Raw genomic sequence first — 25619 nt, 5'->3', positions numbered from 1 at the left:
CTCCTAGAAGATCCTGTTCTGTAACAGTTTCTTCCATTGTGAACCATCGTCTGCAGAGGACAAATACCACCAAGCTTCTCAATGATGCTGGTGCTCTTTCCAGAGCATTCTCTATCAGTTTAATAGTCATCCAGGTCTCTGAAGTCATCTGAAGAACATAGCCTGCTGAAAGATTTCTGGTCTTATTTGGTTGATGCATTTTAGCATGCTTACTTCTTGGAGATCTTTGATTCCTAGGTCCACATTCTGCCATGAAGGTTCTGGTATCTCTGCTTTTTTTTAATGTGGTCATTGTTTCTCCCAACTTCCAAGAACCATCCCAGAAAGATATTAGAACTGGGCTCCAGAGCTCCTGCCATGTTAGTAAATACTATTCCATAGGAATGTGCCTCTTATAGGCAAATTTCTCTAAACCAGCTTTATATTCTCTGTCCCCTTAATCCCTTAATCCAATCCTCAGTATCCACACATAGGCAGAATTTCCCTTCTGTGAGTCAGGTCCTACAGCCCCTGTGGCACATAATCCTTTCTCTTTTTTATAGCCCCAGAACTTTCCTGGGCAGGTCAAGGGGCGATTTGGCCCATTTTAAGGAAGGGTTGCCTCTATCTTCCAACAGGGCAGAGAGGTTTTGCAGGCCCAGATAGTTCAGGGAATCTGAGGCTTCAAGATTCTCAAGTGCATCTACTCAGGTGGCCCAACGCCAAGTCTCAAGGGTTTTTTTTCCAGCTTTATTGAGATATAATTGACCTATAACATTATGTAAGTTTGTATACAACGTGTGTATATATGTGATACATATATATCACAAAATGATGACCACAAGAAGGTTAGTTGACACATCTATCATCTCGAGTGAGTGTGTGTCTGTGTGTGTGTGTCTGTGTGGTAAGAACTTTTAAAATCTACTCTCTTGGCAACTTTCAAGTACACAGCACAGTACTATTAACTATAGTCACCAGGTTGTATATTAGGTCCCCAGAACTTATCTATCTTGTAATTGGAAGTTTGTACCCTTTCACCACCTTCATCTATTTTCCCCAGTCCACACCTCCCCCATCCTCTGGCAACCACCATTCTACTCTCTGTTTTTATCAGTTTGTTATTTTTAGATTCCACATTTGAGTGAGATCATACGGTATTTGTCTTTCTCTGTCTGACTTATTTCACTTAGCATAATGCCCTCAGGTTCATCTATGTTCTTGCAGATGGCAGGATTTCCTTCTTTTTATGGCTGGATAATATTAATATGACATTTTCTTTATCCATTCATCTGTTGATGGACGCTTAAGTTGTTTCCATGTCTTGGCTATTGGAAATAATGCTGCAATGAACATGGGGGTTCAGATATCTCTTTGAGATAGTTATTTCATTTCCTTTGGATATATACTCAGGAGTGGAATTGCTGACTCATATGGTAGTCCTATTTTTAATCTTTTGAGTCATCCCTATACTGTTTCCCACACTGGCTACACCAGTTTACATCCCCACCAACAGTACAACAGTTCACAGCCCGGCCAGCATATGTTATTCCTTGTCTTCCCGGGGTTCTACTTCTTCCGTATGAAGACTCCGACCTTGACGTTGGAGATTTGCCTAAGCTGAGAATCAGCCTTCTCTGAAGTTCTGCCACTCTTACAGCTAAGCCCTAAGTCTGATCTTCGGCTCTGGCTATCCCCTGGCTGCAGGTAAGAATCTCTTTAAATGTTTCTAAACAAGCCTTCCAATTCTCACAAGGAGCTTGCTTAGCAACAGTCACCCAGTTCCAATCCTTATAGATACTAATTTGCCCCATATCTCCCAAACACCAGAGATGATGCCCCAGCAAGTACATCCTCTTTCATCTGCATCCTTTCCTGGTGCACCGGAAGTAATCTGCCACACCACAGCACATCAGGAGCAGTCAGTATTCCCCCTGTAACTAGTGACGGATGCATTCTCGTCACCATCCTACCATCAAATGGTTTCTCTTCAGAGTCCCATGTTTGGAGTCTGTTTTCTAGAACCAACTCCCTTAAGAAGGCTTCCTAGAAGCAGCACCTGAAACAAGGACCCTTGTGTAGATGATTCTTTGAAGAAGTGCTCTCAGGAGAAGGGAAGTAATAAAAGCAGGGTACAGAGCAGGAGGGAAAAATTAAGTAAGAACACGGTCTCAGCTGGAGATTAGCTTCAGCCTGATCTCACAGAAGCTCTGGAGCATGAATTATACCACAGGAGTATTCAACCTTGACACAAGGGGGCCAGCCTCTTGTTTTCCTACATAGTCAGTTATTGACTGCAGGCTGCCTGAGAGTGGGGCTGCATAACCAGCTGGTAAGGCAGCTCCTATTTGGCTGAGGAGAGTCCTTGGAGAAAGAGGGAAGCCCTGACCCCTCAGCTGCCAGTGCTCACAGCAACAGGGAGATGAGCGCCCCCTCTAAGTGGGGCACTGACAGCATCCACTATAGACACAACGTAAGTACTAAGTAAAGGTTAGCTTTTTAAAAGAGTACATATATGAGAATACATGCCTAGAATATCTGGGAAGGCTATGCAAGAAACCATCGCTGGAGTTGCCTCTGGGAGGAGAAATGAGACACCAGTCAACTGACACATCAACGCATTCCTTTTCATACTGACTGAATTTGAGCCAGATGTACATATTACCGTTTTAATTTGGGGCAGGAAAAATATTACAAGCCCCGCTGATGTGCCCATGAGCTTAAGAGATGGTGTTAAGCTGCCCACAAGGGTAATTTTCCCGCAAGTCCCTGAATCCTCCCTGCCTCCAGCAGCAGAGTTTCACAGCTGATGAATTGCTCAACCTCATGCGCCATCACCTTCACAGTCACATTTAATAGGGCACACTCTGCAGTGCTCAGGGAGGCACTGTGACAAGCAGGAAATCCCAAGCCCTTGTTCTCACTGCACTTTTATTATTATTGGGGTACTCTCCATGCCTATGTAATGGCTTCCACCTCTTCAAAATGTGATAGTAATAAGGTAAAATCTGTCCTCAATAACAGACCTCAGAGGAGAGCCAAGTAAGCTGCTGCCAATAACACTGGAACAATTCTCCGTGGTAATGAGTGGAGGGACCAGGCAGCCCAGTGCTGGCAGAGGCCACAGATACTTCACTGGAGACCTGGAGCAACCCATTTCTTAGAGCCCACAGGTTCCCTATGGCTGAGACTTAGCATACTCTTTGTTACCCAGTGACATTCCAGAATTCAAGATATTTGAAATCAAAGGTTTTGATTTCCTGAGAAGGCAACTGAGTGTTCACTAGTTCAGGAATTTTGGTGCTAGAATGTGTAGCTTAAAAGTGACATTAACGCAAATCAGTGATGTAGTCAAATTCTGATTGTTCTCTTTTTGCCCCTCAAACTGCCTCCCACTCCATGCACACACACATTTTATGCTGACTGGTCCAGCTTGCATCTCCTCGCTCCTTGGCCCTTTGTCCCTGGCAGTTAGCCAGCAGGAGGCACTGGAAGAATTCCGCAGGATGGACTGAGAAAAAGATCAAGGTGATGTTCCCCTGACTCCCTCCCTGTGGGATTTCAGGATGGCCGTGGCTTTAGACTCCATCTAAGGCCATAGCTCCTCTTGGACATCTCAGCTTTCACTGAGTTCTGGGACCCTCTCCCTTCCTGCCCCTTGGGCAGGACACACTGTGTGGCAGCATAATGTATTTTTAATTTATTATATCTAGCTCCAGGGTACTTCATCATGCTCTGTTAATTTCCCTTAATCCTGATTCCAGCTTTGTAATAATCCCTTTAACTCTTTCTAATCATCTCTTCTGAATGTTTTATACGCCAAAATCCTGACTGATACATTGATGGACCAAAATTTCACTTAGGCTGAAAAGATTTAAAATGCCAGAAAGCAAATCTAGCCACTCACCCAACATAGTCATAAACCTTTCTCCTACTACTATTTAACGTAAACCCTCTTTATCAGTAAGGAGTGCTTTCAGCTGTTTTGTATCATCAGAAACTCAAGTTATAATGGCTTAAACTGCAAGGATATTTATTATTACTTAGAGTGTAGAGGTAGGCAGTCTCAGAATTGATTCTGTCACTCAAGGATGACAGCAAGGACCCAAGTTTTTTTCATCTTTCTGCCCTGCTTTCCTTAGTATGTTGACTTTAAATTGTCATGCTCATTACCTCATAGCCACTATATGGTTGCCACAACTCCAGGTGTCACAATCATATCCGAAGACAGGGAACAGTAAACAGAGGAAAAGGCGTTCTCCTTGTGAGACTATCTTTTTACCCAGGAAGAAAAAAACCTTCCCAGAAACTCCCCAATAAATGTCCACTATTGTCCCAGTGGCCAGAACTTAAGTCACATGGCCACATCTATAAGAAGTGTGGGAAAGGAAACATCTGACTTTCTAGACTTTGTAGGGGGAGTTGTCAGAAGAAAGGAGGATTGGGAATAGAAATTGAGTAGCCAACCAAGGGTCTGTCCCATTCTATGCTATAGGTGAACCTTCTACCCAGTTGTCACTCTGAGAAATTACTCATGCTGTCTTCCACTGAGAACTGTCTGTTACCTCTTCCCTATTATTTTTCTAAGTAGTAATAAACTTTGAGGCCCAACCCAAATTCTTTCAACACCTATTTATGACCCCAGTGCATCTCCCCTGATGTTCACATAAATGGTTTGGGATGGCCACCCAGAAAACTGTATGAACTATATTTTCTTATTTTCTGTATTCTTCATGCTCCAGCATCTGGATCCTCATTCCTAGAGAAAGCAAACAACTTGCCTGGGAGTGTGTTTTTTCCTATGCAACTAATCATCCAGAGCTCACCCACCACCTCCTTCAACACACACACCTCTTCCATCTGGCTCTGATGCTCTAGGCAATTTTATCTGGCCCAACTCCCCAAGGCCAGGTTCCAGACAAGTTGGAACAGCCCCTGTACCCCAGAGCCTGCTGAAAGTATTCAAACCAACCAGTCCTAAACCACTCCTCAACCTCTCTTCCTTCCCATGGAAACCACGATAAAAGCTTTTTTCCATGTTTTCTTCCCACTCCTTCTGCCTCCTGACTGAACCCGGTGCTTCCCCATGTGTCTGCTCTGTGGTACACAGTGCCCTCTCCTCTTGGGAACTGTGAGGAAGAAATTATCTTTTCAATGGCAGTCTTCTTATCTTGACCTCACCTTACCCAAATAATAACAAAACCTACATTTTATAACAAAACCCTTCTCCATGATCTACTTCCCTTAGTGAGTTTCTATTTGCCCTCTTTACCCAGGGACAAGTTCTGTGAGCATATTGGTCCTGGACTACAATTGGTCAGGTCTTACTGTCCTTCCTACAATAGGCTCGTATGTCCCATGGTCTCCCCACTAGAGCTCCTACAGGACAAACCAACCTTTCCCCGCTGGTACTGGCCACCTCTGTTTGTATAACTTATGTCAAAGACCACATGCTTGAGGTTGAGGGGAAGGGAATAAGGGGCATTATAGGAAAAGAACTTCATCTGCCCTAAAGTAATTTTATTATAACCTCAGAAATGATATACTGTCCTCATTTTACAGTGAAACTTAGGCTCAGTGCTTTCATTCCTATTGCTGCTCTAACAGATTTCTACAAACTTAGTGGCTTGAAACAACACAAAATCATTCTCTGACAGTCTAGAGATCAGAAGTCCAAAATCATTTTTACTGGCCGTGCTGGTCCCTTCTGGAGGATCTGAGGGGAAAATCTGTTTCCGTGCTTTTTTCAGCTTCTAGTGACTGTCTTGGTTTTTGGCCCTTTCCTCCACCTTCAAACACATGACTCTAATCTCTGCTTCCAATATCTCATCACTTTCTCCCTCTCTGTAGTAAAAACATCTCTCTCTGCCTTCCTCTTTCAAGACACTTGTGATTATATTTAAGGCCTGCCCAAACAATCCAAGATAATCTTCTCAATTCAAAATTCTTAATTTAATTATAATTTCAAAGTCCCTTTTGCCATATGGTTACAAGAATTAGGGCTGGGGGGTGGTGTGAGGGTGATTAAAGCTCAGTGGTGGTACACATGTTTAGCATGCGCGAAGTCCTGAGTTCAATCCCCAGTACCTCCATTAAAAAAAAAAAAAAGGAATTAGGCCTGGGTATTTTTGATGCCCATTATCCAGCCTATCACACTGTTTCACTGAGCTAAAATCATGGTGTCAATATTCCTGCACACTGCATCCTTCTGGAATCTAAGGGAGGATCCATTTCCTTGCCTTTTCCAGCTTTTAAAGGCCACCTAAATTCCTTGGCTTGTGGCTTCTTCTTCCATCTTCACAGCCAGCAGCGTATCATCTTTAGGTCTCTCACTGACTATCATCACATCTCCTTTGACTCTGACCCTCCTACCTCCCTCCCTCTTTCCCTCTTTCCCTTGGGATTACATTGGGCCCAGGAGAATCTTATCAGCAAAGTCCCATTGCCTTTAAGGTAACAGACACACACATTCAGGGGATTAGGACATGGACGTCTTTGGGAGGGGTCTGTTATTTTTGCCTACCCGACTCAGGCAGAAAGCAGCTCAGTGGTCGCTGGGGACCAGGGTGGAGAGGAGTAGAAAAGAGGGTCCTGCAAAAGAGCATGAGAAAATTTTGGGGGGTGATGTGATTATCTTGATTGAGTGATGGCTTTCTGGGTATACTATACATATATTAAAATTTATCATAAAATTGTACACCTCAAATAAATACATGCAGTAAGCTGTAAGTCAATTGTACCTCAATAAAGTTGTTAAAAAATTAAATGAGAAAATCACCTTGAGGCTCAGGGACTTTGGCCAAGTTTACAGAACTAGGCAATGGTGTAACCAATATGCACACCCAGGTCAGTTCGTCTGATGCCGAAACAGGTGCCTGTGATCAAGTGTCCTTTCCTTCATCCTCTCTTCCCTATATTTGGATTTTTTTTAAAAATGGGGGGAGGGGGTAATTAGATTTATTTATTTATTTATTTTAATGGCAGTACTAGGGATTGAACCCAGGACCTTGCACATGCTAGGTATGCATTCTACCACTGAGCTATACTCTCCCCCCAGCTAAGACTTGCCCCTTAGAGCTATGAGTACATGGTAGAGCTCAATAAATGGTCATTTCCTTCCCTTTCTCCTTTTAGGCTTACTGATTAGCCAGAGTTTTTGTTTCACAGAACCTGAAAATCACCATTTTCTTCCTAAGAGAGAGAGAAAGATACCAAATGAATCCAACAGGGTAGTCAAAAGATCTCTCCATCAGGTATTCTCAGCCAGGAATTTTTCAGACTTTAAAATGCAAATCAACACACAGGATCAGCCCTAAGTGTGTTATTCGGATCTCTCAGAAATCTAGGCTGGTTCCTTTTGTCGCCTGGTGTTGCGAGAAAATGCCCATGAATACGTAAGAGCAGGCAAGTGTGTGGAAGCTGCCCCAACCTTGTTAACAATGATATAAATAATGATTGTTGTACCCAACGTCACAAAGCCCTTTTGACTGATGTACCACACTTGGTCCGCAGTGGTGAGATAAAACAGGACAGTTCTTCCAGCTGGCCAGGAAACCCAAACCTGTTTCCAGCGTTTCCTTAAAAGAAGAAAATGTACCCATGTTTCCAGCATTTATGTAATTGTGTGTTTAGAAGACAGCATCTTCCATTCCTAGAGAAAATGTCTTGATATAAAGGTCCACATTTACAATTTCCACCAGAATTCTCCATGGGATACCGTGTCCTTGATGGGGCTGTCCTACGCTTCTGACTCAGGTTGTAGTATTCACCTGGGATTCATTTCCTCTTTCTTGATCCTTCTATCTCTCCCACCCAAGGCCAGGCATGTTAGATGATTATATTCTGCTTATGTCGGTCACCACAATTAAATTAGAGAAATAGAAATAAATAAATCAAAAGTATGATGAGAAAGAAAAGAGGCAGGTCACAGATGCTGTAGTCCTCAGTGTGTCACCATAAAGCCCTGTCCAGTTCATAGAACTACAGACAAGCTACCAACATAAAGTGAATTTAAGATTTATAGTCATGGTTTCATAAATGGTAAACATAGCAGAAAGAGCCAGACACAGTCAAGTTCCACTGCCCCAAAATCCAGGATCTGAGGCAAATTAGTTTAACTTTTCTGAGCCTCAGTTTCCTAATGAGAGTAATAAAGAGTTTGTGCCTTGTGGAGCTGTTGCGAGGCATGGACACACGCAAGAGATGCTTGGCATATAGACGTTGCTTTCTTTTCCCTTCTTCCTCTCCTGCCCACCTTTATCTAATTTGGCTTATGAAATTGCTCCAGCTAAACGCCTCAGGGGAGATGAAAATGTGAACGTCAATCAACCTAGAAAGAAAGTGCTAGTACGCCACGATCCATGGCGAACCATTAGTCCTCAAAAGCACTGGGAGTAGGCAGTGTTGGCCTGCAGCCACGTTTTGGCACTGAATCATGTCCTGTTTTGCATTGTTCCTTAATTGTTTCAAGTCATTTCCCCTCTCTGGGATTCAGTTTCTTAGCTAGTTCAAGCCTGAGCTTGGATAAGATCCTCTAGTTCTTCTCAGTTCCTTCTACCCATATACCTCTACTTGTATAATAAATACACAGAAAATAGTCATGGTGATGGAGAGCTAAGCAAAGCCCTTATATTTAGAGCAAGTTCTCTCCAGCATGAGGTTGATGCAGAGATCGGGGCTGTGCCTGGAACACTCACTATCCTAGACCAATGTAGTACAAAGTCATCTACCACACTCAATTCCCACCCCCTCAGAGAGCATCTGATGACAAAAGAGGAATCTCTGGGCTCAGGCTGTTCAAGACCAGAGTTCAGAAGAGCCCTGTTACCATCAGTCTATCATCAGATATTTGCAGCTGCTGCTTCCCATAAAGTAGCTGAAGTGCTCACGCTTTGTGCTTACTCCCAAGAACTGCGGTTCTGAACTTTGGCTACACATTAGAATCACCCAGGGAGCTTTTAAAACAGCAGAGGTTATAATTGTATTGGTTTGGGGTGGGGCCTGGGCACTGATATTTTTTAAAAGCTCTCCCGGCAATTCTAAGTGCATTCAAGATTGAGAATCATCGATCTAGGACAGAGGCTGGAGTGCAGTTGTTGGGGCCTGTACCTGGGTTTCTGAACACACCTGCAACAGCACAGCCATAGGCCTGATGGAGCCCAGTTGAAAGAGTGACTATACCTGAATCCCCAGTATTTAGCATGGGGCCTCTCCTGTAGTAGGTAGGCAATAAATGTTTGTTGGACAGATAAATGTATGAATGAGCAAATAAACATGAGATACTAGGGTGGAAAGAGTATTGGACCAAAGGCCAGAAAACTATGTTCTCAGTTGCAGTATTATGATTTATAATAATAAATATGTACTTGGTCTTCATCCCCGTTTCTGGCACCACTTCTAAAACACTTTGAATTTCCTAAGTGAAGAAAGCTATAAAGATGTCTTTTGTTACATTAACGAGGTGATTTTTGGAAAGCACCTAGGTCACCTAAGGATGGGGGATGGTTGCCAGGGGAACCAACCTGGTGAATAGAGGGTTGGAACTTTCAGTCCCACCCCTCAACCTCTGGGGAGAGGAGATTTGCTGGAGACTGAGTCCAATCACCAATGGCCAATGATTTAATACATCATGCCTGTATAATGAAGCCTCCCAAAAATCCAAAAGGATGGGATTCAGAGAACTTCGGGTTCATGAACACGTGGCGGTGTGGGGAGAGTGGCACCCTCAGACAGCATGGAAGCTCCACATCCTTTGTCTTTTGCTTCTCCTCCATCTGGCTGTTCTTGAGTTATATTCTTTTATAATAAACTGGTAATCTAGTAAGTAAAGTTTTTCTCTGAGTTCTGTGAACCATTCCAGCAAATTAATCGAACCTGAGGAGGGGATCATGGGAACTCCGATCTAGAGCCAGTTGCTCAGAAACACAAGTAGCAACCTGGACTAGTGATTAGCAACTGGCATCTGAAATGGGGGCGGCTGGGCTGTCTTGTGAGGCTGAGCCCCTAACCTGTGGGATCAGATGCTATCTTCAAGTGGAGAGTGTCAGAATTAATTGCTTGATGGCTTGATATAACCACATCAGACCCACCCTGATCCAATCACTATGTAAAAATGGGCAATTATTTTCCTTAAGCCTCAATTTACTCTCTTGTGATGCTACTTGCTTTATTGTATTCACAACATCATTGTGAAGATAATGTATGTAAGGGTGCTTTCCATATTTGTGCATTGTGTAGTTTTAAGAAATTTTTAGAAATCAAACATAGCAGTCATCCTAGCCAACTGCGTTTTCTAACAAAACTGGAAACAGGTGGATTAATACAGAAACTGTGTGGAGGCTGTCTGGGGGGTCCAAGAGGGAAGCAGATCCCCCTACTGCAGCAGAGTTAATTCTGCTCCCCTTAGCTGGAACCCAGCATGGCTATTCTTCCTGGGGATCTTGAAGCCATGCTGGCTGCCCCATGTCCCTGCAGCTCGAGCAGGCCACCCTGCCTGGGCGGTCCTTGGTTGCCCTTGCTCCCAGCTCCCTGGTTCTCAGCACACTGTTGGCCCAAAGTAGATGCTCAGAGGATGAACAAATGATTATGTCTGGACTTCTGCCTCTGATTGAAGTTCTAATGTGTGCCTGTCTTTTGCTTTGTCAGCTCTTTGGCCACCCATTTGATGGCTGTGGACTTGGTTTCCTGAAAGGCGCGTGAATCTGCTAGCTTCTCAGTTTGGATGTCCCCACCTACCACATGGGAGAAGCATCTGCCTCACCACCCACAGCTCTGTGGGCCCCACACCAGCCAGGCCAGGCCTTGGCCCTCCATGAAGGGGTATTTGGAATTCAGACAAAACATATGGTGTTTGCCTAGGATCTTGCTGTTTTTATTTATGTTTTTAAATAACTTGTTTTTCTTATTATTACAAAATAGCACATGTTCATTTGAAAAAAATTTGGAAAAACCAGGCAAGCAAAAATTAAGAAAGTACAAATCTTTCATAAATCCCTCAGTCTAAAGAATTGTTATTTAGTGTTCCTAGTGTTGGGTATGCAGTGCACACACATGTGCATGGACATACACTCATACGTATTTAGAAAAACGGGGTCATCCTGGACTTAGTGATTTGTAACCAGCTTTGTTCACATAACAATGTCTTGCTGACTTACAGGGTCATCTTGAACTATTATTTATCCCCACCCCGCAAAAATCCACTTCTGTTGTCATTAGTTGCTTACAGTTGTTTACAAAATGAGCAACATAACTCAAAATAACCCAAATCAGTTGGCAACATGGAGGTCTTTTCTAGTTAACTGATAATCTGTGCTTTGACCAGTGGTGTCTGCTTGGAGAGAAACCCTACATCCCATAAAATGTTTGTTTCATCAAGAGCTCCAGGGCTCAGGCTATAATGGAAACAAAGAGTTTACTGAGCAGCCATAACCTTAAAATTGCTACAGTTTCTATGAAACTGGAAAATTCCATCGCCACGGCCAATGTCAACAGCACAGGCAAGAAAGGAATGTAGGAATTCAAAGGAAGGGAAGAATTTGATTAAGAGAGGCTATGGGTAACTGGCAAAATTTCTCTGAAAATGAACAGAAGGTGCTGGCTTCCAGCATCAGCAACCAGAAATTAGATTATGGGCACTGACCCTCCCTGGAGCAAGTAAGGCAGCAGGCATGTACCACGTAATTGTGCCTAGGATAAACCTGGGCTAGCTTTCAGGTTCTGGCAGCGATGCAACTGGCTAACAGCTTCCTGGGAAGCCCCCCCACCCCCCACCTTGAGGCCTGGTCCCCCGATCTTACTCCTCTGCCAAGTGCCCACGTGTGCACACCTCAGGGCACCTCCTATAAAAGCTACGCCTCAGAATGAGAAGAATGATGGCTGGCGGAGGGGAGAGCGTGAAGGCTTGTGGGGCGAGTGATAGGAGTCAGACAGAGAAGAGAGGCGGTATCGCTCCCATTACGCAGCAAACAAGCAGAGGTTGCATTCAGGTACTTTCTAGGGCCATCCCCCTCACCAAGAGTACTGCAGAAGCCTCTGAACTGGGCTGCCTTGCTTCCTGACGCCATTTTTATGATCCATTCACCAAAATGCCACCTAGGGTAATGTTCATAATCTGTCTAACTATATCCATTCTTGTTTAAAATGTTCTCTTCTGATATTTGCAAAAGGCAAGTACTACCTGCACATTGTTTAAAAACTGAATAGAACCAAAAGATCCATAATGGAAAACATCAGTCACTTGTTCCTCCTCCCCACCACCCCTGCCCTAGCTCTGCTACCAGAGGCAACTACTTCTAACACTTGGGGTTTTGAGGGGGGAATTATTCTGACATTTAGTTCCATATTTCTAAATATTATTCTTTTATTGTTATTTCCTGACCCACCAATTTTAAACTTTATAACTGTCTCCTTTTTACGTAGATGAGGATTATTTTTTAATTTCACAAACATTTTTCTGAGGTATCCTGGACAAAGAATAAATTGCACATATTCAAAGTGTACGATTTGATAAATTTCAACATAGGTCCATCCATGAGACTGGTGGAAGAAATTTTCACGTGCTGAGGTATGGGGAAGTCATTCTGGCTTATACATGATTTGGCTTGAATTTTATGCTAACTAGAACAGCCTGTCTTATGGCCTGTCAAATATAGATTGTACATCTGCTTTAACCATTAAAGAAAAGAATGCATCTAAAAATCAAAATAGAGTAATTGTGGTTCAGGCATTCGAAATGGAACCTGGTGGCCATTGTAGAAGCGGTTTCAGACATGTTCCTGATCACTGAGAACTTGAATTTTCCAAATTGTATCACGCTGAAGGGCACCAAGTGTTTTGAAGACAAAATCTGCTGGCAGCTACCAGCTGCAACCTTATGGCATTAAGGTTTCCCTTTGTAACTATGCAGTCATTTTGGATCCCAACTAATCCTTGCTTAACAAACCCCCTTATTTCTTACCAGTTCCAATCCTAATTCTTGACAAACTACTTATGTAACTTTGTAGGTTCTGACTATATAAGCCTCCCCTATTTCATAGTCCATCAGAACAAGTGCTTCTTGAATCTGCTCCCCAGATATAGCCCTCAGTTTGGCTTAAATAAAACTCTTCTCTGTTTCTATTTTAGATTGCATATTGATTATTTGCATTAACAAAACCATCACCACAATCAAAATCATAAACATGTCCATCACTCCTAAAGTTTCCTCATGCCCCCTGTCCATCCCTTCCTCCGACTCCTTCTACCACTCCAAACTTCCACCTCCAAACCCACCATCTCCAGGAAACCACTGATCTGCTCTTTGTCCCTATTGAGTGGTTTGTGTTTCCTAGAGTTTTATATAATAGAATCACATGGTATGTACTCTTTTTTTTTTTTTTTTTTTTGGCCTGGCGTATTCCATTCAGCATAATGATTTTGAGATTCACCCATGTTGTTGATTGTGTCAATAGTTTACTCCTTTCTGTTATTGAGTAGTATCCCATTGTATGGGTATACCGCAGTTTGTTTATCCATTTATCTGTCAAGGACATTTGGGTTGTTTCCAGTTTGGGGCTGTTACAAAATAAAGTTGCTATGAAGATTCCTGTATAAGTCTCTGTACAAACATCTGCTTTCATTTCTAGTGAGTACACACCTAGGAGTGGAATACCTGAAATTTATGGTAGGTACACATTTAACTTTTTAAGAAACTGCCAAACTGTTTTCCAAAGCGGTTTTATCGTATTGTATTCCCACCAACAGTGTGACAGTTCTAGTTCCCCCACATCTTGGCCAACATTTGATAGGTCTATTTAATTTTAGTCATCCTGACATAGTAGTACCCCATTGAGGTTTTAATTTGCATTTCTCTAGTGGCAAATGATGTCAAATATCTTTTCATGTGCTTATTTGCCATTCTTATATCTTTCTTGGTGAAGCATCTGTTCAAATGTTTTCTTTTTCTTTCTTTCTTTCTTTTTTTTTTTTTGCAGGAGAAGGAAGGATTTATTGGTACTTGCAGCAAGTAAGGAGAACATTGGGGATATTTCCCAAAACAGTATCTCTTGCTCATTTTTTAAATTGGTTTTCCCCCCCATACTATTGAGTTTGCAGTGTTTTTCATATATTCTAGGTACAAACCCTTTATCCAATAAATGGTTTGCAAAGATTTTCTATGTGGTTTATCTTTTCATTCTTTTATTAGTATTTTTAGAAAGAAGAAGTTTTAAAATTTGATGAAGTTCAATTTATCAACTTGTGCTTTTAATGTTCTGTCTAAGAAATGTTTGCCTAACCCTAGTCTACAGTTTTTCTACTATGCATTCTACTATAGAAGTGTCATAATTTTACCTTTTACATTTAGGTCTGTGATCCATTTGAGTTATTATTTTTTGGCACATGGATATCCAGTTGTTCCAGCCTTATTTGTTGAACAGACTACCTTTTCTACACTGAATTGTGTTGGTAACTTTGTTCAAAAGCTGTTGGGGTCTATTTCTGGACTCTGTATTCTGTTCCATTGATCCATCCAACTATCTTTACACTAATGTCAAACTGATTTGATTACTATAGCTTTATAGTTAGTCCTAAAATCAAGTAATATTAGTCATTTAACTCTGTCCTTTTTTCAAAGTTGTTTGGACTCTTCCATGTCTTTTGAATTTCCATTAAAATCAATTTGTCAATTTCTACAGACAATTCTGCTATGATTTTGATTGGAATTGCATTGAACCTGTACATCAATCTGGAAGAATCAACACCTTGAAATGTTAAGTCTTCTGACCCTTGAGGATTTTACATTTTTGCCTCTTTACTCCCTTCTGAACCTCCTACTTCTATTTTCAGTAACATCAATAATCAATCAGTATTTTACATAATTACACAGAACCAAGTAGTATACTAAAAAAAAAAAAATGTTTTGAACAGCTCTATGGTTTTTCTTAAGTTTACAATTGCCTCATTTTTATTTCTATAATTTTCCATAAACAAATTTCTAATTCTTTTTTTTATAGTTCATCAAATAATCTAACTTGTTAACCACTCTATCAGATCTGCTTCTGTTTTGATAATCTCCTCTAAGAATCCTCCATTTTCCTGGATTCAGAATAAGTCTACCACATAGCCTTCCCCCTGTGTTTTCTTTTGGCTACAGTTCTGGGGTGGACCTACTATTTCCTGTGTCCTATGTTGCTTCTTTTTGGTTTACTTTTGAATTGGGTGGAGTACACCTTAATAGTAACTTCCTAACAAAAGGTATGTGGGAGGTAAGCTTTCTGAATGTTTGCAATTCCTCGATACATCTTTATTCTGCCTTCACACTTGCCTAGTTATAGAATTCTAGAATAAAAATAATTTTATCACCAAATTTTGAAAAATTTATCATATTCTAGTTTCCCAGTTGGTGTTGATAAATCCAATGACATTCTGTGGGTCTTTTAAAATTCACTTTTTTTCCCAAGCTCAATGGGATATTTTAATCTGGGCATTTATATTATTTAGTTCCAAGGAACTTTATTGCATTATTTGGTTAACAATTTCCTTCCTTTAAATTTATTTGTTCTCTTTTTACTGGTAGTATTGCCAGATAAAATACAGAACGTCTAGTTAAATTTGAATTCCAGACAATCAACAAATAATTTTTTAGTATAAATATGTTCTGTGTAATATTTTTAGCGTAACTATGTTCCATGTGATATTTGGGACATATTTATTGTAAATAATTATTTGTTGTTTATCTGAAATTCAAAATTAACTGGGCATCTATATTTTTATTTGCTAAATCTGGCCAACTTATTTACTCAAATTGTTATTATCAGATATTAATATCAGAATCTTATTATCAGATTCATACTATCAGATCTTCTGGCTGAAGTTCATTTTTTCCCTTATATTTTATTGTCTTCTTAAATTTTTCAAGTGTATGAAATATTTCATTAACTTTACTGCAAGGGAGATAGGTAGTTTGACCAGGGGTGGGGGGGGCGGGGAGGACTCCAATGTACAGAGGTAGTTTCTTCTTTTGTTTCTTTAGCCATTTTTTTCTTCCTTCCTTCCTTTTTCTCTTTCCTTTCTCCCTCTCCTCCTCCTCCTTTCCCTTCCACTCCCCCTCTCCCTCCGTCTCCTTCTTTTTGGTTCTTTGGAGATGCCAGACTTAATAATGCTATATTTGATTTAAGGGAAAAAAGAGAGAGCCAATTTCCTTGTTAATGAAGTCTGTGTGGAACCTCTGAGGTTGCCACTATCCTTGAGGTTTTCAAAACACCTAACCCTGGAGATCACTTCCTGCAATCCAAAGTCACTCCTCCAAACAAGACAAGAGACTGAGACTGAGTAAAGTGACCTCCAGGGAGTCCTGGAAACAGAGACTTCTCATATTGAGAACAAGTTCTCTATGGAGTAGGTTTGAACATTCAAGCACACTATTGCTCCTTAAAGTTGTTGTACACAGGAAGTGCACCCCACACACAGCACACAGAGACTCAGGAAGGAGAGAAGCATGTTTGGGGGCTGCCAACATTTACCATTACTTCAATTTGTTTTAGAGAAGTGGAAAGTTCCAGTCTGTCAGAACACCTTCATGGGGACAAGGAGACAGAATTGGAACGCTGAGTTCTGAAGTGATACAATTACTTCACAGATACTATCTGGCACTAAGCTCTCGGGTCCCAAGAGATGGTGTCAGATTGACAGGAGTAAATAGAAAAAGACAGGGTGGAACTCTGGAAGATTTCAGGTGTAAAAAACAAAAGCATCAGGCATTGCTTCTGAAAATCAGAGAGAAGACAGAATAAAAACAAGCTATGAAATTATCTGTCATTTGCACTGATATGTAAATAACCAAACAGTTGTCTCCTGATTCATCAGACTCCGAAGCATACAAAAACAAAACCCAAAATAATCCTATCAGAGAGAATCTGAACATGAGACAGGGCGCTGAACATAAACAGAAGCAATTCTACAAGTGATGAAGAGATGGAGGACTCAGATAACATGTGCAGGAGTGTTCTCTTCGCAAGACAGACAGCTCTGGCTCTAGATAAAGAAGACAGGGTAGTTACTGCCTGGGATCGGCCATCGAGATAAAGGCTGGTGGGGACACAGGGAAATTACAAGCAAAATACTGAAGCTTATTGAGGGTCTCTGCCAGAAAGACTGGAGCTCAGAAAATACAGAGCTTGTGACTCACGTATCAGGGCCTGAGATGACAATGGCTTTGAAGGTTAGGTCTGAGGGGCAAGAGGAAAACTGGCACCAGCTGACCATGGATTGGCCTCAGGGCAGGAAATAAAGGGGAGCAATAAAACCAAATGTTTCAAGGTAGGAAGAGATTGTTGGTGATGAACTGCCGGAAAGAGATTTGGGAGAGCAACATTTTATTACTTTCGGATGCTGACAGCCAATGTATCATGTCCAAGTTTCCCGGTCGTAGAGTAACAACAAAGGCAAAGCAATAATAAAGGACAAAACAATTAAATAAAAAATACTTATTTTATTTAGTTACTACGATCGGCCGAGGCAGGTGTGCTGCCCAGCAAAGAAATGGAGACCAATGTGATGGAATAAATGGGAAAATGTGTGAACCAAATAGGAAATCCTATTACACAAAGCAGGACAGAGGAAGACAAGGGCTTAGAATGGGTAATTTGAACAAGGAATAAGAAAATTTTCTAAGACATTGGAAAATTGGAAGCATTCAGGGGTCTTGGTTCTTTTCCAGAAAAGAATGCTATTGTTCTTTATTGCTCTGTCTGTGAACACACATGGGGGCTCATAAGCCAGGGATGACTCAGAGGACTCAGTGATAGTCCTGCCAAATGCCACAGAGGAATTCAGCTTCTGACATCCCAAAGCTTTGTAGTTCCCATGCGAGGACATGGAGGAATCAACTCTAGTAGTGTGGAATTTTTAAATTGGCCTTTTTCATTCCTGGAAATTAAACTAGTGAGATTTCACACTGTCTTGAACTCTGCATGCATCTGACTTGGTGTTTTCTAGATTTTGACCCTCATGCCTTTTTCATTTAGGTTTTTGCCAGACCCCTGGCTAGATGCTGGACACGGTTTTCCTACACAAGCAGTAGACCCCATGCTTCTAAACCTGCCTTCCAGATTCTGCTCTCAGTAGCACATTGCTGTCCTATTCCAGGATCATCAATTCAGCATCTCCAACGCCAGTGAATGTTTACCGGATCACCACCAGGTATAAGACCTTTCTCTTTGCACTCTGAGATAGGAGAAAAATTACTTAAGGCTGGGGAAAAATATATTTGCAAACAGATACTTCTTCCATGTTTCACAGGAAATCAAAGACCTCTTCCTCCTTTTGTCACCATCATCACCAGCATCACCACCCAAAGAGATATTGAGCGCTTGTGGCTTGACTGGGCTAAGAGCTTTAACACATTATGTGATCTTTATCTCAATACTATGAAGAAAGCACTCAATACTATGAAGAAGCACATCCCCTTTGTACAGATGAGGAAACTGAGGTTTAGTTTGTCCAAGACAAAGCATCTGGGGAGGGCAGATCTGACAATCAGATCCTGAGCCTGCATTTATCCATTAGGCTCACTACTGCTTATAATCTTCTACTTCTCCACATCTTATTTTTCTTAGCAAAAAAAAAAAAAAAAAGTTAGGAATTTCTCTACAGGCTTAAGATGGGTATACAGTAGATGCTCAATAAATGTTCAATTTAATTGAAACAAGGAAGACCTGAGCTCACTGGTGCTCACAGTTGCATTATAAATCCACCAGCCCCACAGATTCTGCCTTTGAGGGTTTTAATATATACATATATTTTTAAAATTGAAGTATAGCTGATTTGTGTTAATTTCTGGTATACAGCATAGAGATTCAGATATACATATATATGTGTATTCCTTTTTATATTCTTTTTCATTATAGGCTATTACAAGGTATTGAATATAGTTCCCTTTGCTACACAGTAGGACCTTGTTGTTTACCTACTTTATATATAATAGTGTCTGCAAATCCCAAACTCCCAGTTTATCCCTCCCCACTCCCTTTCCCCTCTAGTAACCATAAGTTTTCTATGTCTGTGAGTCTGTCTCTGTTTTGTAGATAAATTTATTTGTGTCCTTTTTTTTAAGATTCCACATGTAAATGATATCCTATGGTATTTTTTTTTCCTCTTTCTGGCTTACTTCACTTAGAATGACATTCTCCAGGTCCATCCATGTTGTTGCAAATGATATTGTTTTATTTTTAGGGCTGAGTAGTATTCCATTATATATATACACAACATCTTCTTTATCCAATCATCTGTTGATGGACATTTAGGTCCATGTCTTGGCTATTGCAAAAGGTGCAGCTATGAACATTGGGGTGCATGTATCTTTTCCAATTAGAGTTTCCTCTGGATATATGCCCAGGAATGGGATTGCTGGATCATAGGATAAGTCTATTTTCAGTTTTTTAAGGAATCTCCATACTGTTTTCCATAACGGCTGCACCAAACTGCATTCCCATCAACAGTGTAGGAGGGTTCCCTTGTCTCTACAGAGGCTTTTAATCTTGATCACTTCCTCTTCAGCTTGTGTCCTACAATTACCCGGCTAGTCTTGTGCTGTGTAAAGCAACACTTCTCAAGCCTCAAGCCCAGACTGAGTGTGACCCACTGTGGGGAGAAGCATGGGGTAAATTCTCTCTACTGGCAACTCAGTATTTTACCTGAAGCTGCAGAGGGAATGCTGAGGCTTGGATGCAAGAGGCCAGCTTGACTCGGTGTCCTGGCACCCTTAGTGATTGTTGTGGAAAAAGCTGAATCCAGAATGAACATCTGCCCAGGCTAGCCAGAGAGGAAACAGAGCTTTGGGTTCACTAATTAATAGCTTTTTCATCTGCATCAGATGACTCCATCTTAGCACCGTGGCTTGAAGGCAGGAACCTCAGAGCCAGGATTCACTTTTTACACGTTTCCTAGGTAGTGCTAATAGGTCGCTGTACCTGCCAGCGCAGGTCCCATCCTGTCTGGCTGGGGCTTTTAGAATAAGAGGACCCCACATCTGTCTGGGCTGACTCAGGGCTAACTTATTCTTCCCTAAAGATGTGGGCATCAGACCTGGAGGCCTTTCTAGCCTATGAGTTTGGGGAGCGGGGCCCACACATGCTTCTCAGGGGAGCTCAGATGATCTCACCTGTGATGTACCAGAGTTCTATATTCTAGTGAAGGAGACTTACAATCACGTCTAGCTATGTAATTTGTGGGGCCGCTTGTTCAAGCAGCAGGAAAAAGTGCTGTGAGAGGTACAAAATTATCAAGTTTTTCCATGCTTTTTTTCCTGCAGTCTCCTTTTTGTCTTGTCGTGGCCCTTTTTATTTACAATATCATGTCATTCCAAGAAAATGATCATGTAAAAATTATCTGCATGAATTTTACCATTCATCTTTATATTGTGCAGTGTCAGTTTTAAATGCAAGAGCCTTTAACTCTCAGGTGTAATTGTGAATTACATAATGCATATTTCATCGCTCATACTGTATATCTACTTAGGTTTTTTTCCAGAACAGTGGAAATGATGCATAAAACTCGTTCAACTGTTTTAATTTCATTTTTCAATACATGACATTTTACCAACACTCTGTCTTCAGGTTACTGATGGGTGAGGAAGGACTAAAAGGAAAAAGAACTACCGGTTGCCCTATGAGTCCCTTTCCTTCTGTGTCAACGTGTGTGTGTGTGTGTGTGTGTGTGTGTGTGTGTGTATGTGTGTGTGTGTAGGGCTGACAGTCCCCAGAGGCCACCCCCAGAACTTGCTCTGAATGCAGAAACAAGGAAAGCTATCATAGCCTTTCCTCCTCATGTTACTTCCCTGCACTATATAAAGATTGGGTTGGAATGTGCCTTTCTAGAAGCATTGTATATTTTAAAAGAACCACAAAACCTTTGACCCTTTTTCCACTTTGTCTTTTCCATTATGCTTCCTCGTAAAAGAGAACTCTGTAAGCCTTGCAGATGTTCATTAGAAAAGCTTAGACCCAGAATATGTGCTCACTCCTGGGGCCCAGGGGTATAGGAATTACAGAATTCTCAATTAAACACAGTCTGTATTTGCCTTTGCAGCAACATGGCAACATCATTGGGGTAATTCTGGAGGATGTGTGCTGAAGTGTGTGGGTGGTGAGTGCGTGTTGTGTCTGGGTGAGGTTTAGATGGCGTGGGTGACATTTGTTTGTGTGTGTGTATGTGTGTGTGTGGTATTTGTGGCACATGTTTTGTGTGTCTGTGTGATTTGTATGTAGGGTTTGTGGTGTGTTTGTCTATGTGTGCCATGTGAAATGAATACTAGTTTAAGTTTTCTCAGCAAACTTTTCCTCTGGGCTGGAGAGCACGTATCTTTTGCTTTCCCCTGAAACGCCAGTCTGTCCTCATGTTCCTCTAAGTAAAATAACATGCAGCCTTTTGACATTCACAAACAAAACCCAGTGGTTTTTATCTGAGTCAAGTGCTCCCTGGGGCTTTGTTTTTTTTTCCCTTCTCCTTCCTGTAAATCCATTTTATGCGTTGGAGTTAGAAGATGACATCTTGTTACATCATGTTAGACAGCACCATAATTTTTTCCAGCAAACCATTTCCAATCTGGCGAAGCAGACAGAACTGAACAAAGACAGACAACCCCGCATAAATAAAGGATCAGCTCATGGCCCTGCGGGACGGACTCAGAGGGGCTTTGTCCGCAGATCCCAGGCCGACTTGCCATTTTAAGTTTTAACTCTGAAGACTGGAATGGAGAAGCCTCTCTGGGCTCACAGTTCCCCTGCCTCGCAGTCTTCCTCCGCGGGAGGGGAGGATGCCTGCTGGGGGAGGGGTGCCCTATGCAGGGGGAGGGAGCAACCCTGAAAGGCTGATGCTTCGCCTGAGGTCCTTTCCATCCTACGCACAGGTCAGGCCTGTCTTTTGCTTTCTAGCTGCAGCTGCTATTTATAGTCCTGTTTCTGTTTGCCATTCTGCCTGTGACCCCTGTGGTCAGCTCAAGTCCTGTTTAAAAAGAGCTGTTCTATGCTCAAGTTCAAGCCCACCACTGCAGCTTTCCTTCAGCTGTCTGCCATCTGAAACACAGCGACAAGGGTTCCCCAGGTGCCCTCCCCATGCCCCGGCATGCCATGTGTCAGACTGGGTGTCTGGTTTCCCTCAGCCCTGTCCTGCATCTGTATCCGCAGCCTGTGCTGTGGTCAGAATTAGTTCTGGGTGGGGAGTTGTGCTGTGTCTCTTCCATCTTATTGTGGGTGACCTGCCAGAATATTCCTTCTAAACATCTCATCATGTGAGACTTTGGCCTGAAAATAATGACTGGCTCACAAGCTGTACAGCTGAGATAACTAAGGCACAAAACCTTAGAATCTATAAAATCTATATATAAAAAAAGAAAAAAAAAACCAAAAAGAATACTGTTCTTAGAACCAGATGATCCAGGTCTGAACCAAAATTTCAAGCTGTGTGACCCTGGGCTAGTAGTGAAAGTCTCAGAACTTCCCCTTCCTCCACTCAGAGAATTCCTGCCTCCCAGGGATGTGGTGAAAACTGAAAGGAGACCATGCATGTGTGCAAGTGGTCTGCAAACTTCCCTAATTCTGTGATTTCAGCTCACACTTCTCAAAAGAACATGATGAGAAGTGAAGATGGGAAGGAATTAAGATACTCTGAAGATAATAAAGAAGAAGACTCCTGGGTGTGACGCAGTCACCCAGCCAAGACAGGTGAAAACGGATTTTTTTTTTTTCATTAAAAAGTACTCTGAATTGAAACTTAGGATGGCATTAGTATATACTATAAATTTAATACAAGTCAATAAAGATTCATTTAACACATACTACATGGCAGTCAACATAGCTGACACCAGAGATACCAAGAAAAACAAATAATTAAAACAGGGTGGTCTTTTGTTACAAAAATAGGGAAAATAGATCCATGCAGAAGCAAAGAGAATCCAGAACTCAATCTCACTCTGTAAGTGACAAATAAGAGAGTAAGAAACGATTTCTTTAGCAACTACACTATCACTGGCCATAAATTTGGAAAATGATTTATTTAGATCAATACTTTATATCATATCATACAGGAAACTCCAGTTGTGGTAAGAATTATATATAAATAGGCAAATTGTAGGGCAGAACTACCAAAAATTCAGCATAAAGGCTTTGCCAATTTTGAAGCACTAAAGGAAGTCATCAAGACTGACAGGCACAAATAAATATTTTAAGAGCTTTAAAATAATGGACAATGTTAACTCTAATATAAAATGCCAAGAGAAGGCTGGAGAAAAATTTTATCAAGCATGGCAAAGAGTATATGCTGATACTTTATAAGTTACTCATTAAAAACAGAAAACAAAACATTAAGATCTCCATAGGTGAGTAAGAAAAGACGGAAACTAATTTACAAGAGAAACTATTAGATTGCCTATAAACTGAAAGGAAAAAGTTCATATTTATACTTAAATAAATGTAGATTAAGCAACATTGAAACATCAATTTACATTGTTAAATCGGGAGAAATTAAGATAGAATGTGATCTCTAATGCTGGTCAGGTTGCAAGTGACACTGGAGAGCCCTATGTTACTGGTGGCGATCTGAATTGTTATAATCCATTCTGATAGTAACATGACAATGTATCTCAAAACCCACAAACATATTTGCACACTTTGAGCTAGACAGTGCCCCCCTAGCAGTTTATCCCAAACACAGAAATCAACAAGGAAAAGCTGTATGATCGATGTTGTTTCAGTTTTGTGTAAAAATCAAAATTGATAATAAATTAAATGCTCACCAAAAAGGCACAGTACAGAAAAATATGGTGATTATAAAGCCTTTAGAATACTATGCAGGACTATAAATGGAGCATATCCTTTAAAAATTGTGTATCACTATACTGTACACCTATAACCTATACAACATTGTATACCAACTATACTTCAATTAAAAATACATCTTGCATAAAAAAGAATACTATGCAGGTATTAAAATAATGATAATAAAAAGCTGATGTATAGAAAATGTGTATGATAAAATGACAAAAATGGGAATATGAAATTTAATATTGTATCAATATAGTTATTATAATTGATGTAGAATGAAACATCTGTTTTAACAAAACAAGAAGATATGGAAAAGTATGAAAATATTTGTATTAGGGTATTAAGCTTGTAACTTTTTCAATTAAAAAAGTTTCCCTAATTTTGCTGTATTGATTTTTATTTTGGGAAAAAAATACGAAAAAGAAGAAAAAAACCTCCCCATTTTGACTGAACTTAAATTCTGGGAATATTCCTAGCCCAACTCTTGCGACAACTATTTTGACCTGCTCCTTGTAGACAGATCCCCCCTCGCCCATCCCCAACTCTACTAGGGGCAAACTCCAAATTCCTGGCTGCCAAGTGGCTTTCTGATGTAGATTTTTGTGTCAAAACTACCTTGGCAGAATGCAGGGTAGAAATGAAAGAAATGTTTTCTTCCAGTCACAGTGGCTCCCAGATTTCCTCTTTGTATTCTAGAACAGCATCTCTCTTGGCCCCACCGTGCCCACTGAGAACGCACACCTCCACCTCCTGGACTGCACTCAGCTCTTTCTCTAGAGTGAGAGGAAGGCGAAGACTAGCCGACAGCAAGTACACAGTCTCCACGTCTGTAACTAATTGGAATGGCTGACAGAGACTACCAGGGGGAATGAAGTGCTTTCCTTCATTCTTCTCCCCTTCCATTTTCTAGTCCCCTTTTTAGGACCACCCTGAGTCTCTGTTCTTTTCTGTAGGCTGACCCTATTTTCACTTGCAACTCAAGTCAGCATCTCTTAGTGCCACACACGGTTCCAAGCCCATGGCTTACAAAGGTAAGTCATGGCTCCTGGTTTCAAGGAACTTGACATCCAGTGCGAAGACAGATATTAAGCCCAAATTTTCCCTATTTAAATATGCTGAGTCCCAAGTCTGACATCTGAGAAACATAAAGAGGATGCAGGCCCAATCTGGAAATTCAGAGATGTTGTGAGTCAGGGTTTGCTAGACAAAGAAGAGCGAGGTGGGATCAGGTAGGGTGGGGTGGGAGGAGGTGGAGGATGCTGGAGACAGAGGCAACAGCATTAGCTAAGACCAGCCTGAACAATACGAGCATGGTGGGCTTAAGGAGAAGTAATTTTCACCTCTCCGCTGCTTTTAAAAAAGCAAGTTATTTCAGTGTCAGAGACAGGATCCACTCCTTTTCATCATCCAGGTCTGCTAGAGAAGCCCTTCTCTCCAACATCACTCTTGGGGACCCCTGATCCTTGGTCCACCCTTTCACTTCTGTTCTCCTCCTTACTGCTTTGTCACTGCTCTTTACTTCTCTACTTTCCCTAAGAGTCCCTGCCTTTGCTACCTCTTCATCTCTTCCCCACATTTACCTTCCCACCAGCCTTCAGTCCCCTGTCTATCCCTGGACTGAGGCAGGGCTAGGGAGGGGAAAGAATTCCCTATGAAGCTGCTTCCATTGTCAATGCTGAGTAATCATTTACAGGCAAGGAATGGTTCTCCTTTTTGCTTAATTTGTGACAGATTCTAATAAGATGCATCCAAGGATGGAGAGCTCTAAAGTCAGCTCACCTCTTCCTATCTGTCCATGTGCTCTGCTTACCAAAAACAACCTGTGAGATTTACTTTCTAACTACC

The 25619-nt window shown here is 41.4% G+C and overlaps 1 long non-coding RNA gene across 1 annotated transcript; it reads left to right on the top strand.

Annotated features, from left to right (window-relative positions):
- Positions 1-1372: 1372 nt before the first annotated feature.
- On the top strand, positions 1373-24135 carry LOC123614957 (uncharacterized). Its single transcript, XR_006722455.2, has 4 exons — positions 1373-1686; positions 10624-10797; positions 17982-18156; positions 22563-24135. It is a non-coding gene; the product is annotated as an uncharacterized LOC123614957 (long non-coding RNA).
- Positions 24136-25619: the final 1484 nt, after the last annotated feature.

This window comes from Camelus bactrianus, chromosome 15 (assembly GCF_048773025.1).
Source record: "Camelus bactrianus isolate YW-2024 breed Bactrian camel chromosome 15, ASM4877302v1, whole genome shotgun sequence".
Lineage (NCBI taxonomy): Eukaryota > Metazoa > Chordata > Mammalia > Artiodactyla > Camelidae > Camelus > Camelus bactrianus.
Note: the sequence above shows the minus strand (reverse complement) of the source record. Positions and strands in the feature narration are given on the sequence as shown.